The 17,723-nt window shown below is 43.3% G+C and overlaps 1 long non-coding RNA gene across 1 annotated transcript in view; it reads right to left on the reverse strand.

Moving 5' to 3' along the window:
* Positions 1–17,723, reverse strand: part of LOC114625069 — a 23,233-nt gene that overhangs the window by 4,780 nt on the left and 730 nt on the right. Inside the window, exon 2 of the long non-coding RNA XR_003712005.1 lies at positions 5,065–5,141. This is a non-coding gene — a long non-coding RNA (uncharacterized LOC114625069). The remainder of the gene's footprint in view (positions 1–5,064; positions 5,142–17,723) is intronic.

Genomic DNA, 17,723 nt, shown 5'->3' on the forward strand with positions numbered 1-17,723 from the left:
CTTTTCTTCTTCTTTGGATATTTTATTTATTTACATTTCAGATGATATCCCCTTCCCCCTTTCCCCACCCTAGAAACCCCCTATCCCATCCCCCCTCCTCCTTTTTGCTTTTATACCATTTTAATTACATGCAAGTATTAAGGTCAGTTCTAGGTTGAGGAACTGGGCTGGAGAGATGGCTCAGCAGTTAAGAGCACTGACTGCTCTTCCAGAAGTCATGAGTTCATTCCCAGCAACCATATGGAGGCTCACAATCATCTATAATGGGATCCGATGCCCTCTTCTGGTGTGTCTGAAGACAGCTACAGTGTACTCGCATACATAAAATAAATAAATCTTTGAAAAATAAATAAAAAATAAACTCATAAAATCTAACACAGATTGCTCTTCTTAACAGGATGGGCCTCAGCCAATCAGCTGATGCTGAGGTTGGAATAGAAGGGTTGACTCTCTCGACTCTGAGGAGGGTTGGCTCTTCTTCTTTGTGATGAACAATGGCAATAGAACCTCACCATTATCCCTCAGTTTGCCAACTTACCCCCAAACATTGGAGTTCATCAGCCTTCATGGTTACACGAGACAGCTCCCCAATTTTTATTAGAGCTCACATGGTGGTTCCCTAGAGAGCCCTGATTAGCTCAGCAGTATAAATAGTGAACTAAAAGTTGCTAGGTCCATTGGACACTAATTGGTGGGTCTGCAAAAGTCTTTTTTGAACATCCTTAGTGATTCTAAACCCATCCTTTACTCTCTCCCCTCCCCCATCCCTTATCCTCATTTAGTCCTTTAAACCCGTGCTGGTACCCACTTCTCTCATTTCACTCACATTCTTCCATCTCTCTAGTAAGTTTTTAAATTGGATTGTGGGTAATAGGCTACCATTTTGGTTTCTGTACACTATCCCTTTGTGTTAGCTCTCCTTTCTCCCATACTCCAAAATCCCTCCTGGCTTATGGTCTTCCACCCTTCAGCTTTCATTTTTTTCTATAATCTAATGTATCATACACATGCACACACGCCGGTTTTGATAACCTTGAATGTCCTATTCTCTTGCTTCTGTGTGGTGGTTTGAATATATTTGGCCCAAGGAGTAGCACTGGTTGGAGACGGTGTGTCACTGTGGGGGTGGACTTTGAGACCCTCCTCCTAGTTGCCTGGAAGAGACAGTCTTTCCTGGATGCAGTTGGAGCAAGATGTAGAACTCTCAGCTCCTTCACTTGCACCATGTTTGCCTACAGCATGTCATGTTTCCAGCCATGATAATAAAGTACTAAACCTCTGAATCTGTAAGCCAATTCCAATTAAATGTTATCTTTTATAAGAGTTGTCTTGGTCATGATGTCTCTTCACAGCAGTGGAAACCCTAACCAAGACACCCCACCTTCCAAATTGGGATTACAGGTGTGTGTCACTATAGTAAGTGCAAAACCTACAGTTTTCTCAACTGAAAGCTGGCCCAAGCCTTCTATTGCTTTTCAGACCCAGAGACTGGGTCAAATAAGAGTCCTTGGAAACTAGTCCAAACATTTAGCCACCAGGAATGAAGTTCTTTGATTTTTTTCTTAGATAATCTGAAGCAACAGGAATACATATGGTTCAAATGTCTGATAAGAGCATGAGAAACAACTCTAAAATGAAGAGAGACCAAACTGAAGAGAGCTTCAAGGATCAGATTAGACTAAGCTAGTGGTTCTCAACCTGTGAATGGCAACCCCCACATTGGTTGTGCATCAGATATCCTGAATATCAGATATTTATATTATAATTCACAACAGTAGCAAAATTACTATTATGAGGTGGTAATGGAATAATTTTATGGTTGGGGGGTCATCACAACGTGAAGAACTGTATTCAAGGGTTGCCCCGTAAGGAAGGTTAAGAACCGTTAGACTAAGCTGAGGGCTACAGTAAGGAGGTTGTTAACAACAACAAAAAAATAGAGCTGTAGAGACGTGTATGGAGTTGGGTGGAGTTGGACCAGCAGAGGACTGCGGACAGAGTCAAGGTGTGGTGCTCAATTCTGCCTGCAACGTTCTGGGTCTCCAGGCATGTTCCCTAGTCAACTATTGACCAGGAGGAATTAAAGGCTAAGAATGACTGGAGGAAATGACTTAGTGCTGCACACTCTGGGGTATGGTGCGGACCACAGATTCAGGATATTACAAGAATAACTTGGTTGCTTGCTTGTTGATGCTGAGTGTATGGAAATGTTGTTGGCGGAGAGAGGAGGTGGGACATAGTGTGACTGCAGTAAGAGAGATCTACAGATGAAAGCTTCCTCCCACAGAGCCAAACTCTGACCCATGCTGGGCTAACACCTCTCTGACCACAGAGAGTAATGTGCATGGCACTTTGTGGCGTGGGCCGAATAAGTAACATTTCAATCACACCCTGAATGTGAAGGTTTGTGACATCATGTAGCTTGGATGCTTCTAAGAAAACACACGTTAGCCAGTCAAGTGGACATCAGAGATTGACGCTCAGACTGAAGATGTGATAAGAGCAACGAACTCAGCCTGTAATCCCTGCATTGGGGAGGCACAGACAGGAGGACCTCGTGTTAGAGCAAGTCTAAGGGCAGCCTGAGCTACAGAGCAAGAATCTGTCTCAAAATAAGAAAAAAAGTGATGAGCTCAGCTTTTAAATAGTTAATTCATCAAAGCAGTCACAGTTTTTATGAGAGTTTTGACACTGGATTATAATTATGAACATGCATTAGATATGGGATACAGATTTTTTTTGAGAAAGATCCCTCTGTATATACATATATACAATACATATCCACATGTACAGAGTGCACATGTACATATACATGTACATCATATACATGATATATACATGAACATGTACATACACATATACCAGATTGGCCTCGAATTCACTAGGTAGCACATGCTGGCCTTGAACTTAAGGCAGTCCTCCTGCTTCAGCCTCCCAAGTGCTATGACAAGCATGACACACCCTTTGCCACCCTCACTATTGCTTCTCCTGCAGCGCTGGCTTCTCTAATTGTGCTAGCTCCATGCAAGGCCTGATCTCAGCTGTGCTAGCTCCATGCAAGGCCTGGTCTCAGCTGTGCTAGCTCCATGCAAGGCCTGGTCTCAGCGTGCTAGCTCCGTGCAAGGCCTGGTCTCAGCTGTCCTAGCTCCATGCAAGGCCTGGTCTCAGCTGTCCTAGCTCCATGCAAGGCCTGGTCTCAGCTGTGCTAGCTCTGTGCAAGGCATGGTCTTAGCTTGAGTTGTGCTTTTCAGACTCCATGGCATCAGCCTCCATGGCACATGGCACTATTGGATAACTGGGGAGGCGGTCAGAAGGCGCAGCTCTGTGGGAAGAATGCTTGGTATGCAGATCTGCTCTGACGAGAAGTCCTCAGCTACCCAGCAACACAACATTACACCTCCTCACACTGTGGAAACCATTGCCCCAGTGAGTAAGCAGCTGGGCCATTCTTGAAAACTGTCTGAAACGCTGTGGTAACTCAAGGCTCTCCTGGCCCATGCAAACGTGGGTTCCAGTAACATGGTTAAAAGTCCCTTCTTTGTCTCCTCAGTGTTTCATCTTCCAAAACCCCAGAGTATCTCTAAAGAGCAGTTACATTTTATACCCAGAAAGTATCTTCTTCAGTGAAACCCCCTTTCCTTACATCTCCTCTGCCTCCTGTGAGCCTGTCCTTTGTTTCTGTGTCTAGCTATGGCTGGAACCACAATGCCAAAGTATATGCCTGACACCCTCTAAATAGGGAACCCCAGAGAGGCTTCTAGATTATTTCCCAGAGAATTCTCCTTTGAGAAAAGTTTTGACAATTCTATTCTGTTCTGGGAGGCACATAGTCCTAGTTTCAGGATGGGAAAAGGAGGTCTAACAGATTTTGACAGGAAGTAGACTATTGACAAATGGTAGGTCCTACTAGGTTCTAGCAGTGTGGTAAAGCTTGACTTCCAAGGGGTTCCAGGTGTCATTTCTCAATAAGAAGCTGAAGTGATTTGATTGGAAAATTAAATTCCCTGTAGAGAGATATAGAGTTTCAAAACAAAAACCAAGAAATACCCAAGGAAAGGAAAATACAGAAATCTAGCAAAAATGTCTGGGAAAATATATGCTATTTTCCTTTGTCCTCTTTGTGCTGTCTGCATGCACGTCTGAATATTCCTCAGAGCCAGGGCACAGAGAGGCTAGCTGGCCTTATCTTCTGCACAGCACCTTATGTTTTTCCATTGTGTCTCTCACAGAGAACACCCCTGACACACATGCTGCCAAGAGTCCAGCTACCTGCTGCTTCTTAATGGTCTCATGGAAAATCCCACAGAGACTGAATGGTTATCACATGACCAGGAAGCTGATGGGGCTGAGAGAGGCTTCCTACTAGTACTGGTTCTCTATAGTCCTAGGTGCTCAGACCTGGTCTAGGGCCTGCACAGTACCTGAGCACCGTGAAGACAGGGAGTATCATAAGAAAGCTGGCTTTCAAAAGGCCTCACAGACTCTTAAAGCACATGAGCCCTAAGATTGGAGAAAATTTGGGGATACAAAGTCAGATCTTGAAATGTATAGGAAGAGAAGGATGCAGGGTCACAAGAGTTCCCTGTGGATGTCCTTAAGGTCTCATTATTCCACAATTTTCTGAAGTTTCCAGGTCAAGAGAAGCTGACAGGTCTGAGCTGACCCTAGCCAGTACTAGGTCCAGGAATTCATCCCTGACCTGGAATTGAACTCTGAGAGGTTCTGGAAGTAGCAGGGAAGTGTAACGTCTGTGAGCTGGATGAGGAGGAAATGCTTGTCTCTGCAGTTCTGAAGGACGTTTCTCCTGTGGTCCCACCCTAACATCCAGTCGTACTCTGGGTTTCTTCTTAATCTTGCTTGTGTATCCTATTTTGTTTTTGTGCTGTATTTTAATTTTTTAAAATGGTGTTATGTAATGAAAGCATTGTGGATATCTCATGACTTCCTCTTCACACACCCCCTCCCCACTTTCAGCTTTTCCCCAATAGTCTCTGTGAATCCATGAGTGTGATTAGCTTTCTAAGGGAGAAATCGAACCACATGTATCAAGCAACAAATACTTACTCGATAGTTTGGTTTGTGTTGCCTTTGGCACACAATAAAATGTCAGGGAGCATCACAATCGCAGATTGACGGGGACACTGCAAGAGAACAGGGACATAAGAGGAGAGACTGAAGCCACAGGGATGGGCAGTGCATTCCACTAGTATACAAGACATTTCCCAGGGGATGGCTTCCTGGGAAATTGAAACTGACACTAGTATTTTATAAATAATTATATTTTATAAATGATTGATTATAAAATCAATTTTATAATTGATATGGTCTAGGGCAGTGGTTCTCACCCTGTGGGTTGTGACTCCTTTGAGAGTTGCCTAAGACCATCAGAAAACATGGATATTTACGTTATGATTCGTAACAGTAGCAAAATTACATTTATGAAATAGAAATGAAAATAATTTTATAGTTGGGGGTCACCACTACATGAGGAACTGTATTAAAGGGTAGCCATTAGGAAGGCTGAGAACCACTGGTCTAGGGAACGCTCCACTAGTAAAAGTAGTGCGTTCTGTGTGTGAGCACCTAAACTCATCTTCATACAGCATGAGGAATTATTCTTCGGTCTTTTTATGCTATCAGAAATTAGCAGATGTTAATTTTGTGTCTTTCTGGGAAGTCACTCAGCAGTTCTGAACCAGTCTCCTGAGTAGCTTCTTCTATTCACTCATTTAAAAAGCTTACCAATGAAAGAGATTCAACCACTGTGAACCCACACCCTAGTAGAATCATTTACTTGCATTTCCGTTTTCCCCTGACTATGATTAAAGGCTTGCTCACCAGCCTGTTGTACTGTGAGGAGGAGATGGAAGCAGTGCCTAGCAGAAAAGAGTTTGGCCGTTGGAGTCATGACTTCAGGGATTGTAGTCTTAGTCTCTGTCTTTGCTTACTGATGTCATAAAATGAGCAGTCAGCATTTTTTGATGTCCTCCCATCATGATGTACCAAGCTGCCACAGTTCCAAAGGGATGGGACCAACAACACAGAAACGGAAATCTCTCAATGAATCTAAGCAAAAGCTTCCTCCTTGATGATTATCTTAGGTGGGTGTGGTGCCATATTCCTTTAATCTCAGCACTTGGGAAGCAGAGCCACAAGGATCTCTGAGTTGGAGGCCAGCCTGGTTTACATAGAGAGAGCTCCAGGATAGCCAGAGAAACCCTGTCTCAAATCCATGCCATCCCCCTCAAAAAAAAAAAAAAAAGAGTTGACTATCTTGTATATTTTGTCACAGTAACAGAAAGCTGAGTAACACATTACATTGCCCAATTTTCTTGTTTTTAATGTAAACCACTGATTTTTGTGGAATATGGATTCTAGGAAAATAATATTAAGCACTTAGGAAACAAAACAAATCCCTGATCCAAACCTAAGGAACTTTACTGTTTAAAATTCAGTATTTTAAGGAACATTTTTATATGATTCTAGAAGTATCAATCAAGCAATGTAAGCATAACATGTTAGTCACGGTATTATGAACTACATGATCCTGGATCATGGACTAACTTCTTAGCCAGCACGTATGTTATGCCCAGATTCAGAGACTCTAAAGACCACCAGGACTCGACTCCGAGGGTTTATTCAGCACAAGTTCAAGCATGCAATCCTTCCTTGCTGGAGATCGATCACAAAGTCTAGGAAAAGGGGTTCTTTTTTTTTTTTTTTTTAAGATTTATTTATTTCATGTATGTGAATACACTGTCACTGTCTTCGGACACATCAGAAGAGGGCACCAGATCCCCATTACAGATGGTTGTGAGCCACCATGTGGTTTCTGAGAATTGAACTCAGGACCTCTGGAAGAGCAGTCAGTGCTCTTAACAGCTGAGCCATCTCTCCAGACTGGGAAAGAGGTTCTTAAAGGAAAAAATCACGAGCCGGGCGGTGGTGGCGCACGCCTGTAATCCCAGCACTCGAGAGGCAGAGGCAGGCGGATTTCTGAGTTCGAGGCCAGCCTGGTCTACAGAGTGAGTTCCAGGACAGCCAGGACTACACAGAGAAACCCTGTCTCGAAAAACAAAACAAAACAAAAAAACAAAAAACAAAACACAAAACAAAACAAAACAAAAAGCTGGTTTCTAAGTCTTGGCATCACATGATTGGGTAAGAGGTTTATGGGCAGGTTGACTTTTGAAATGATTGGTCTGTTTTAGGTGCCAAGGCCCCTAAGGCACTGGCCTGGCCATCTGGATAACATCTGGCCATTAATTAATAGCTGCTATGGAAGAGGAATGATGAGCACCCTTTGGGTTTAAGTGCAGGTGTTGCTATCTTCTGAGGGAAAAGTTTACAGGAACCGGAGAGTTGCTAGGAAACACTACCTCCTTTAGAGCAGAAAAGAACGTCGTAGGATCCGGTAATTCCCAGCAGCTGCAGCTAACCAGATATATCTCTCCTTAGGACCTGACTCTTTGTCTAAACTTATGCCTCTGGGTCTCCTGCTTAGGTTTCTCAGTTTCTCACTTATCTTTCCATTAACTCTGTACTTAGCCTTTGTAGAGTTGTTAGAATTTAAAGAATGGAATGAATTAGGTTAGTTTTTTTTTTTTGGTTTTTTGTTTGTTTGTTTTTATTTTTGTTTTGTTTTGTTTTGTTTTGAGAGAAGGTCTTGCTACATAATCCGAGCTAGTCTTAAACATGAGATCACTCCTATCTCAGCCTTAAGTTCTAGGCTCACAGGCATGTACCAATGTACCAATAAACTAGGCAAAGCTGCAGGATTCTTAGAAAGCTGGATTTAAGAAAAAACAAACAAACAAACAAATTTATGAAGATGAAGACTGAATTTGTCATGGTTGGAGAGATGGCTCAGTAGTTAAGAGCACTGATTGGATGCCCTTTTAGGGGTCCTGGGTTTGATTCTTCTGGCCTCTTTAAGGCACCAAGCATGCACATGGGGAACTATACACATGTGTACATACATGTAGATAGAACACCGATACACATAAAATTATTTTTTAAAGGTTGACTTTAGTACAGAAACAACATATACTAGGTATACAATATTTTATAAGATAACCATTGTTTCATAAAATAATGCTTTATCTGTTTCAGAAATCTGAAGCTAGAGGCACTATGGCCATCTCCTGTTGGTGACTCCTCCTTCAGATTTTCCCATTCCTTCCTCTCTCTCCCACCACCATTTGTCCTGCCAGTGATGCTGACTTTGCAGAACAAAAAGAACAGAATCTCCAGTTTTAGGAGTGGGTCACTCAGAAAATAAGTCATTACTTCACATATCTGAGTGTGGAGATGGTAAAGGACAAGCTATAAATATTTGTTGGTTGACAGCTTTGGAAGAAGGTCTTACAGAAAAGGCTAAACAATTACTCACCGACATACAGAGTAGGTGTTAACCACTTTGGGACTGCCAGGGATAGGGGAGGGGTAGCATAGACAGTTACAGGAATCTCTTCAGCAAGCAGCTAAGAACACATAGAAATGCTTTAGAAAACTCAATTAGACAAAACCAGACATAGTGGTGCATATCTATGGTGCACCAAGGGAGGGGAGACAGGAAGATTGAGAGTTCAAGGCTGATCTAAACTATATATTAAGCTTCAGGCTAGCCTAGGCTACATGAAACCCTTTGTAATTACTTTGTGTATTAGTAAAGTGTTGTGTATTGGTTAAGCTCATTGAGAAGCTGGCATGGAGGCAGGGTTGCCCCCTCCTCTGTCATAGCCAAGTATGCTTATGTCAAGTAAAGACCTTTAGGCTGAGACTGGGCTGACCCTACCTCTTGCACTAACACAGAGAGAGAGAGAACAGCAAAGCAGTCCAAGATTAAAAACTTCATGTTATTGAGAGCAGCTAAGAAGTAAGCTGTTTCTAACCAGGGTTATTGTTGTTTAATCTATCATGGAAAAATACCTACTGAGGAAAAGAGATGGTAGAGGCTCATCCCGGTCCTGCTCTGCCCAGAACTCTGGACTTGGAACTTCAGTACAACTTCTTCAGAGCATTTCCCCAATCATTTCTGCTAAATGATGCTAATCATGTTATCTTTTGTTTGTTGTCTCAACTGGGCTGCTCAGCTGTAGAGACAGCTGGCTGCATGTACTGAGTATTACTGGGCTGCTCAGCTGTAGAGACAGCTGGCTGCATGTACTGAGTATTTTGCTCTCAGTTGTTCCATGTAACAGAGGATTAATATCTAGAATAAATAAGGAAGTAAAATAGCACACAAAATCCTCAAGTAATTAGATCAATAAATGGGCCATTAAACTGAAGAGACACTTCTTAAAACAAGCACTAGTGGCAAACATAGACGTGAAAAGATGTTCAGTCTGTAGCGGTCAGTGAATCTCAAAACAAGACCACATTGAGATTCTATCTCAGCCCAGCCAGCATGGCTAAAACAACAAATGCAGGAGAGAAGCTGGAGGCTAAGGAACCCTGTCCAGTGTTAGCAGAAATGTAGAGTACAGCCATGATGGAAATCAACACAGGGAGTCTTCGAAAGCAAAAGCAAGCTACTACATGACTCAGCTGTACTGCCTTTGGTATATGCCCAAAGTATTGGTATTAAAGTCAACATACAGCAGAGACACCCCACAAGCCCAGGTTTATTGTGACACTATTCACAAAATCCAAGTTTTGGAATTAGCCTATGTGTCCATCAACATGACGCTGATGATGGTGATGATAATGATAATAATTAATAATAAGTTAGCCAGATGTGGTGGGTCAAACCTTTAATCCCAGGAGGCAGAGGCAGGTAGATCTCTGACTTCAAAGCCAGCCTGGTCTACAGGGCAAGTTCCAAGATAGCCAGGGCTACACAGAAACCCTGTTCCAAAAAAAAAAAAAAAAAAAAGAAAGAAAGAAAGAAAGGAAGGAAGGAAGGAAGGAAGGAAGGAAGGAAGAAGGAAGAAAGGGGAAGAAAGAAACAGAGAAGCAGAGGTATGTATAGATAATAGAACATTAATCTTCCATAAAGAAGAACAAAGTTACACCATTTGCGGGAAAATGAATGGAACTGGACATCACATTAAATGAAAAGAGCCTTCCTGAGGAAAACAAGTGCTTTTTATTTTCTCTTGTATGTAGAACATAGTGGGAGGAGAACGCTGAAGTGAAAGTGGATGAGGCACTGTGAGGGAAGGGAGTGTAATAGAGGAGTTCATATGATCAAACACATTACATAGATAAAAATGCCTCAATAAAGTTCATAGCTATGTACAATTAATGTGTACTGGTAAATTTTTAATTAATTTGGTTAAATAAATCAATATTAAAGTATCCAGAGTTTATTTTTTTGGTAAACAGCCCAACCTTGGGTCACTGTTCCCTAATCTGCCCATAGATGTAACTGGTATTTTTGTTCTCTCAAGACTCATAGGAATTCCTCTCTGTTGTACTTGGTTGACACAGGTACCAGGGAGAGTTGGCACAGACCTATCAGTTTTTGACTTAGTAGCTACAAAGATTGAGGAATAGGCAACAGAAGGGTTCACCCTTCTCTGCACCTCCTCTGACTTGGAAAGCTAAGCTCAAGGTCATTCTAATTTTCCCGGCTGACTCTGCAACCTGTCATCCCCAGATCTTCCCATAGAGACAGGGGTGGTGCTAGTGGTCTCATAAGCCAGCCTCCTCTTCCTCTGCTGGAGGCAGCTCCTCTATGACTCCCTGCCTGCTCCCGGGCCAGGCCTCAAGTCCTGTTCTGGCTTCTCTGTGCATTCTCAAAAGTCAGGGCTCCCTAAGAGTGCACCCAGCCACCCTGTGGGCCTTTTCAGATTCTCCAACCCATTTCCTGCCTCTTCCAGAGATGGACAGGAAAACCGTGTTTTTTTTTTTTTTTTTTTGTTTTTTTTTTTTTAACCTGACACTGCCAATTTCTTTCATAATAGTCACCTGCTGACTTGTTAGGGGCCAACTGAGGGTAGGGGGTGTGTTCACAGAAAAGACCACAGATGCTTGGGAGTCTGGGACAATTCTGAGGGAAGGCACAGGCTGACCCTAAGGGAGTTTTCATAGAAACAAATGAATCACCCCCATATTTTTTTAAACCAATGATAAAATCAGAAAAAAGTAGAGGGAGAGAGTGCTGTCCAGGGGTCCTTACTCTTGGGGAGAACCGGAAAGCAGTTGGAGATTGTTCTTCATCCATCCTGCCCCTTCCACGTCCTTTTTCTACTTTAAAGTTGGTCACTATCTCCCCCTGCAGGAAATGTCACTAAGCGAGTGACATTTCCTCTCATGTTCCAGCTCTACTGAGGAGCTCCAGTCTAAGAGACCAGCCCTGCGGATCACCTGTGACACAGACTGAGGGACTTTCAGTACTCGGATGGCTGACACGTGTCACAGGATTCTACCTCTTGATGAAATATCTTCAGTTTCCCCATTTCTCAAACAGGAGAAGACTCAACCTTTCTTCTGAGCTATATAAAAATCGGATGCTAAGGAACACACCCTCTACCCCACAGCCTAAGGCATATTGAAAATCCCCTGTGAAGTTGTTTTACACAGTTACTCTTGTCTGCAGTATTTGGTGATATAGTCCGACAAAAGCTAGAGACAAGAACCATGATCGAAGACAGACTTGCATGAGCAGGTCCAGGAATAGAGATGGGGGGAGGGAAGAGAATAGGGAGTGTGGGCTGAATGAGATGGAGCCTGGATGTTCACTTGCCAGCATCCTTCTTGGGGCCAAGCTACATCTTAGTCTTTTTGTATGTAGACCCTGAGCTGTGGGGAGGTGGGAACTGTCGGCGGGGGGAGGGGGGGAGTTGATTGGAGAGGAAGTATTTTAGCACAGCTGTGTCCTGTTGACTGATACATGCAAGAGGGGTCTTGGGTAACCACGGGGCTCAGCATATCCGCAAGAATAGGTCAGGTGCTCTCTCAGCTCAGGTTGTTTACAGGGAAGTGGTTTCCACAGTATGAGTTGGTGAAATGGCAGTGTCATCCTAGAATCACACTTCAAGGGCTCCCCACTAGTCATGGTTTCCCCTACAAAGTAGAAACTTCTGTCCTATTCCACAGCTGTTCTAACCACACAGATGTGAATAAACAAAGCTGGCACAACTCTTGGACTGTATAACCCAAATGATTTCACCCAAGACCTCGGAGTGTGGGCAGAATGAGCTAGGGCCTGGGCACTCACTTGCCAGAATCCTTCTTAGAGGGTTAAAAGCAGTACCAGCAACTGGCTGATCGAGTGAGCAACAGCCAGCCTTTCAGACCCTGGTCCTTCCTGAGAGATTCTTCAGGAGCCAAAGTACACTAGGCAAATGGCATTAAGGCATATCAGATACGGGAGCTCAGCATAACAGGCTAAGCCTAACTAATCTGAAAATGTTCTTAGCCTTTGGACAAGGAAGTCTGTACCTAGGAATTTATTTTCTACCAAGAAAAATCCAATCCCTCCCAGGGGGTGAGGGTGGGGGGGCAGTGAGGTCATATTCATACACATGTTTACCCTCCAGAAAATTTACATCAATTTTAAATTGGATGCAATTTAAATCATCCACCACGTAGAAACACTCCTCAGTCTTTACAAATGGTGTGATGACATGAGAAATGTTTATGTTATGAGAATACATTTGAAAACCCTGAAATGCAAATTAGCTCATTATAAGCAAGACCTACCCACCCATGCTCTGGGGATCTAATGAATCTTACACAATCTTTTTTTTTTTTTATGCTGTTCCCAGAAAAGAAGGGGACTCCTAAGCTGAGGGTCACTGGGCCCCATCTGTGTGTTCACTACTGAAGGACTCTCCCGTGTTCCTCAATATGACCACTCTTTACCAGTGACTCATTGTTTCATGTTCTCTCCCTTCCCCCAAACCCCATTGTCTGCTAGTGGAGGTGGATGATGTGGGTGACAGACTGGCTCTGTCCCTCTGCATGGCTCCAGAGTGGGGATGTAGTTCTATTTTTCTGGTGGTTACCTCAACACAGTAAAGAATAGTAATGTCTATTTAGTGTCAGATTTGAAAGATTGTCCTGTATGGGGCAACAGGAAGTACACAAGTTAACACCTCCAAGATAAAGCCCCCCAATGACTGAGCTTTTCTAATCTACAGAGCAAAGGAGAAATACACATCAAATACAAAATATGAATGCCCTTCATATGCCAACAAAGAAAATCAACAATAGCCCACACCTCAATCTACGCTACATCCCTCCCCAAATATGGAAGCCTGGATTTCCTTTGGGATATCAGCCTTCCTTGTCCTTCTCCAACTTTAAGTTGATGTGCAATTATGTAGACATATGTACCTTGATTAAACTAAGAGAACAGCAAAACCCAGCACCAGTAATTGGTTAGGAAGTCAAATTTAAAAGAATGTAAAGTTCTTATTTCAACAACAACAACAACACTCTTCTCTGAGCACAAACAAGAAAAGGACTCATGGAAGTGTGATAGGCACTGGCAGTCTTTCTGGAAACACATCTGAGGAGATGTGATTCTAGATAGGCAGCTGCACTGGGTTACTCGGGCCATGACCCACTTCATACCTGACAGTCAAGGTTTACTAGCTCACGCCTCTGATTTAGGTCGGATTGGCTTCCCCCTTAAAACAGCTAACACCCTGAGAAAGGAAGAGCACTCTACCGTGTAGAAATATGGTTCTGGCTGAAGTATAGAATGGTCTGAATAGAAAAAGGCCATTAAGTGGGATTTTGTTGTTGTTTTAATTATTTTTATTCTATAAAACGTGTTCATTCATTCATTAATCCTATGTCTTGATTGCAGACCCCCCCTCCATGACTCTCAGTCCCACCTACCCTCACATACCCCTGCCCCACTACCCAGCTCAGGGAAGACTTGTGGAAGAGTGGGGAGAAGGACTGAAGGATCCTGGAGGGTCAAAAACACCACAAGAAGGCCTACAGAGTCAACTGACCTGGGCCCATGGGGGCTCACTGTTATCATTCCTTCTTTGCTCTGCCCAACAGTTACCTGGCAACAGCTACATAGGTCTGGGTTACTATAAAAGGGGCTGTTTGGTCCCTCCTCACTCTTTCACTCTCTTACTCTCTCTGACTCTCTTCTCTTCCTGTCCCCTTTCTCCCTCTCCTCATCTTCTTTCTCTCTCTCCACGTGTTCCTGGTCAGCTTCTCTCTCTCTCTCTCTCTCTCTCTCTCTCTCTCTCTCTCTCTCTCTCTCTCTTTCCCCTCCCTCCCTCTCTCTCTTCCCTCTCTCCCCCTCTCTCTTCCCTCTCTCCCTCTCTCTCTCCCCTCCCTCTCTCTCTCTTCCCTCTCTCCCTCTCTCTTTCCTCCCTCCCTCCCCCGACCTCTCAAGATTGTTTTCTCTCTCAGCTTCTCTCTCCTGTGGTGCCAAAAAAGAACCTAGGCCAGGCCTAGGTAAACCATTCTCCTTTGGGCTCTGAGCCTCACAGCTCAGGCGCTGGTCCCTCAGTTCAGTTGCTAGATCACTGCATGACAATCTAGTAAATCTAGCCTGGCTGCTTATTTCATCCTAGTTATTAATTTACCCTTGAACGCCGTGGTGTGATTAACAACTCCTTCATCCTAGTTATTAATCTATCCTCAGAATGTGGCAAGTGATAAAATTAATAACTCCTACTGTCACCCAGAAGGGAAGGTCTTTGCCACCACTCCCAGGCTCCCTACTGGGAAACCTCCTGGTTGAATTCACAGGCTAAATTTGGCCTCATTATCCACAAAATAATAACTTTAAATGGCTGCTTAGTGACACTTTAAAAAGAAAACTGCAATCCAGAAAAATGGAGAGATTTCTACGTAGGCTTCCCTCCCCACCTCGTTCTCTGGAAGCTTGCTTTCTTTGCCCTCTGCTCCGATTCCTCACCCCCTTGACTCTGCTGTAGCAGCTAGCCTCTGCTCTCTGTGGAGTTGCTGGCAGACAGAGCACAGTTGCAGGTACTCTCACTACCCTCCCCACCAACCCCCCCTCAGATGCTTGCCTTCTCACACTACCCGCTTGCCTGCCCACAGGCCCTCACACTGCTGCTCTGGCGTGGGCCGGGTGCGCGCATTTTCCAATCCCAGCCCTCACACCTCGACCGCTGCCCACCACCAAGTTGTGCTGGGTGCCTCTCACACTGTGCCACTTAGAGTCGTCTATCTTTGTCTTTACCATGCTTCTGCCATTCCATTCTAAAGTACACAGCCACATTTCTACTGCTCCATTCGAAGGTATAACACATTCCTCCCGGTAGAGCTGTAGCTTCAGTGCCATCTTGGTTCGGGGCAGTCTCATGACTGCCATCTTTGTTGTGGGCAGAGAAGGTTTTCCTATGTTATTGTTTCAGTACCACCTTAGCTAAGGGTGGTCACAGAACTGGCTGTAGCTTCAGTGCTGTCTTGGTTAAGGACAGTCCCATGACTACCCACCATCTTTGTTATGAGCAGTCCCCACTTCATTGCATTTAGGAGAACAGCCTGACTTAAGGTCTCCAAAGACACTTTCCAATTAAGATAAGGCTTTCATTCTTTCCTGCCTTGATAAAGAATAATTTTAATATTAATTTAAAAATTTACAACAGTAAAAAGGTTAGAGATCACTGCCTTAAAATATACATTTAGCCTTATTTTTGCTAGTTATTAAATTACAATATACTCTTAATTTACCAGATACATTCTAGAACAAATAAGCAAATACAAGCTGTCTAACTCAGGTATACTTAATAAATCTTGTTAGAAATCTTCTAAATGTAATGTTAAATGTTTGAGCTTATTATAACAGATAGAGACTCTCAAAGCCCCCCCCCCCCAAAGTCTCTGAGAAGATATGGGCACAGGGACAAGACCGCCTGTGTTGTGGTATGATATGATAACCACTGAGAAAAACTGCTTCCTTGCCTTGCCCGACGCCAGGGCTTGACCTACACTGTGGACAAACAGAGAAGATACCCGGAGAGTTAAATGTCTCAGATTGCCTAAGACAAGGTGAGAATTTCTTCCACATACCTACTCCAGAGGAAAAAGCTTCTCATTTTCTAGGCCTAATGGACAGGCTTTACCCTGCCCGAGTTTTGAAGGAGACCACAGGGACCTAGGAACTGTTTAGGTAGTGGCCTATTGACCAACCTCTGTCAGACATCTCGACTATAATTTATTCTTCCCAGATTTCTGACTATATTGACAGCTAAGCTAACTACAACTAGAAAACAGACCTAGCACCTTAACCCAAGGTAATTCACCACCTTATTAGTTCATTAGTCAATTTGTTAACTAGTTACAACTACCAGATCTCTTATCAAAGACAGACAGGTTTGCCTTACTCACAGGCTTCATGGTAAAGGATGATGCAACCTTTCACAGATGTGACCTTCTGCTACCTCCTTATCTAAACTCAGTTTCCAGTGACTAAATGCTTCATATTTCCTCCCCTTGTTATGTCACTGTCCAAACATTAGTCAATAGAGTTCTTATAAATTAGCCTAACTCTAATAAAACATTCCACTATACAATCCAATTGTTATAATCATAAGTTCAAATTTTAAGTTCCCTTTGGTTGTCTTTTAACTATAGACGAAGGTGTTCCTCATGCTAAACTATATGATCAACTATCATATTCACAAGGTCATTGAATTTTCAAGTTTCCTTTAATTGTCTTTTAAGTGTAAACTTAAAATTGTTTTTCATTATACTAAAGTTACGTATATTTAGTCCCATAGACAGAAGGGAAAAACTCTTCTTGCTCCTTCTGCTCCAAAAAAGGTTTTTGTCTTCCCTGAACTTATCTTAAAGATTGTTCATGCTGTTAACAAACTTATCACTTTTATAAACTTATAAGCTCCAGAAAACCCACTCAGATATACCTCTCATGGACCAAACAGACTCCATCTAGGTAAGTACACCAGCCAATCAATAGCCTAAGTTCTCACTTGCTACTTATCTCATAGGGTGGGATTTCTCTCTTGTTCCCTGGGATTGGGACTCCCCTCACCCCAACCACAGAGACTTCAAATGTACACCTAAGAAAAAGTTTTTTCTCCCAAATGTACTTAACTTTATTTTATGCCTCTAACATATATAAATATGCATGTGTGTGTGTGTGTGTCAGCATTTTGTCAAGTCCAGGTGTTTACTCAAAAATCTACATCCAAGGCAGCTCCAGAGAAGCAACCCATAGATGCTTCAATCTACTCTCACAGACACAAGTGTTTCTACTGGATGTGCTCCTTCTACCTACAGAGGAAGTTTCCATAGACCCTGGACAGCAAGGAAACAGGCAACTCTCCTAAGACCAACATCTCCATCCCTATTTTCTTAGGTTTCCCAGACACGTGTTGCCCCAAAGTCAGCAGGACGTAGCTAAAGATCATGATGACCCTATTCCCGATTCATCATCATCCTTTCTAGTTTCTCCTTTTTTTCTTTTAAATTAAACCAAAATGGAGGAATGTTGGCATTCCTTCTAGGTTCCACCCAGCAGTTACCTGGCAACAACCAGGTGGGCCTGACTTACTATAAAAAGGGTTGTTTGCCCCCTCCTCGATCTCTTATTCTCTCTGATTCTCTTCCCCCCGACCCCTTTCCCCTCCTCTCCCCATCCACATCCCCTCTCTCTCCATGTGTTTCTGAAAGCTTCTCCTCTCCTCTTCTTTTCCTCTTCTCTTTTCTTCTTCTTCTTCCTCCTCCTCCTCCTCCTCTTCCTCCTCCTCCTCTTCCTCCTCCTCCTCCTCTTCGTCTCCTCTCTCTCTCTCTCTCTCTCTCTCTCTCTC

This window comes from Grammomys surdaster, unplaced genomic scaffold (assembly GCF_004785775.1).
Source record: "Grammomys surdaster isolate TR1022 unplaced genomic scaffold, NIH_TR_1.0 213, whole genome shotgun sequence".
Lineage (NCBI taxonomy): Eukaryota > Metazoa > Chordata > Mammalia > Rodentia > Muridae > Grammomys > Grammomys surdaster.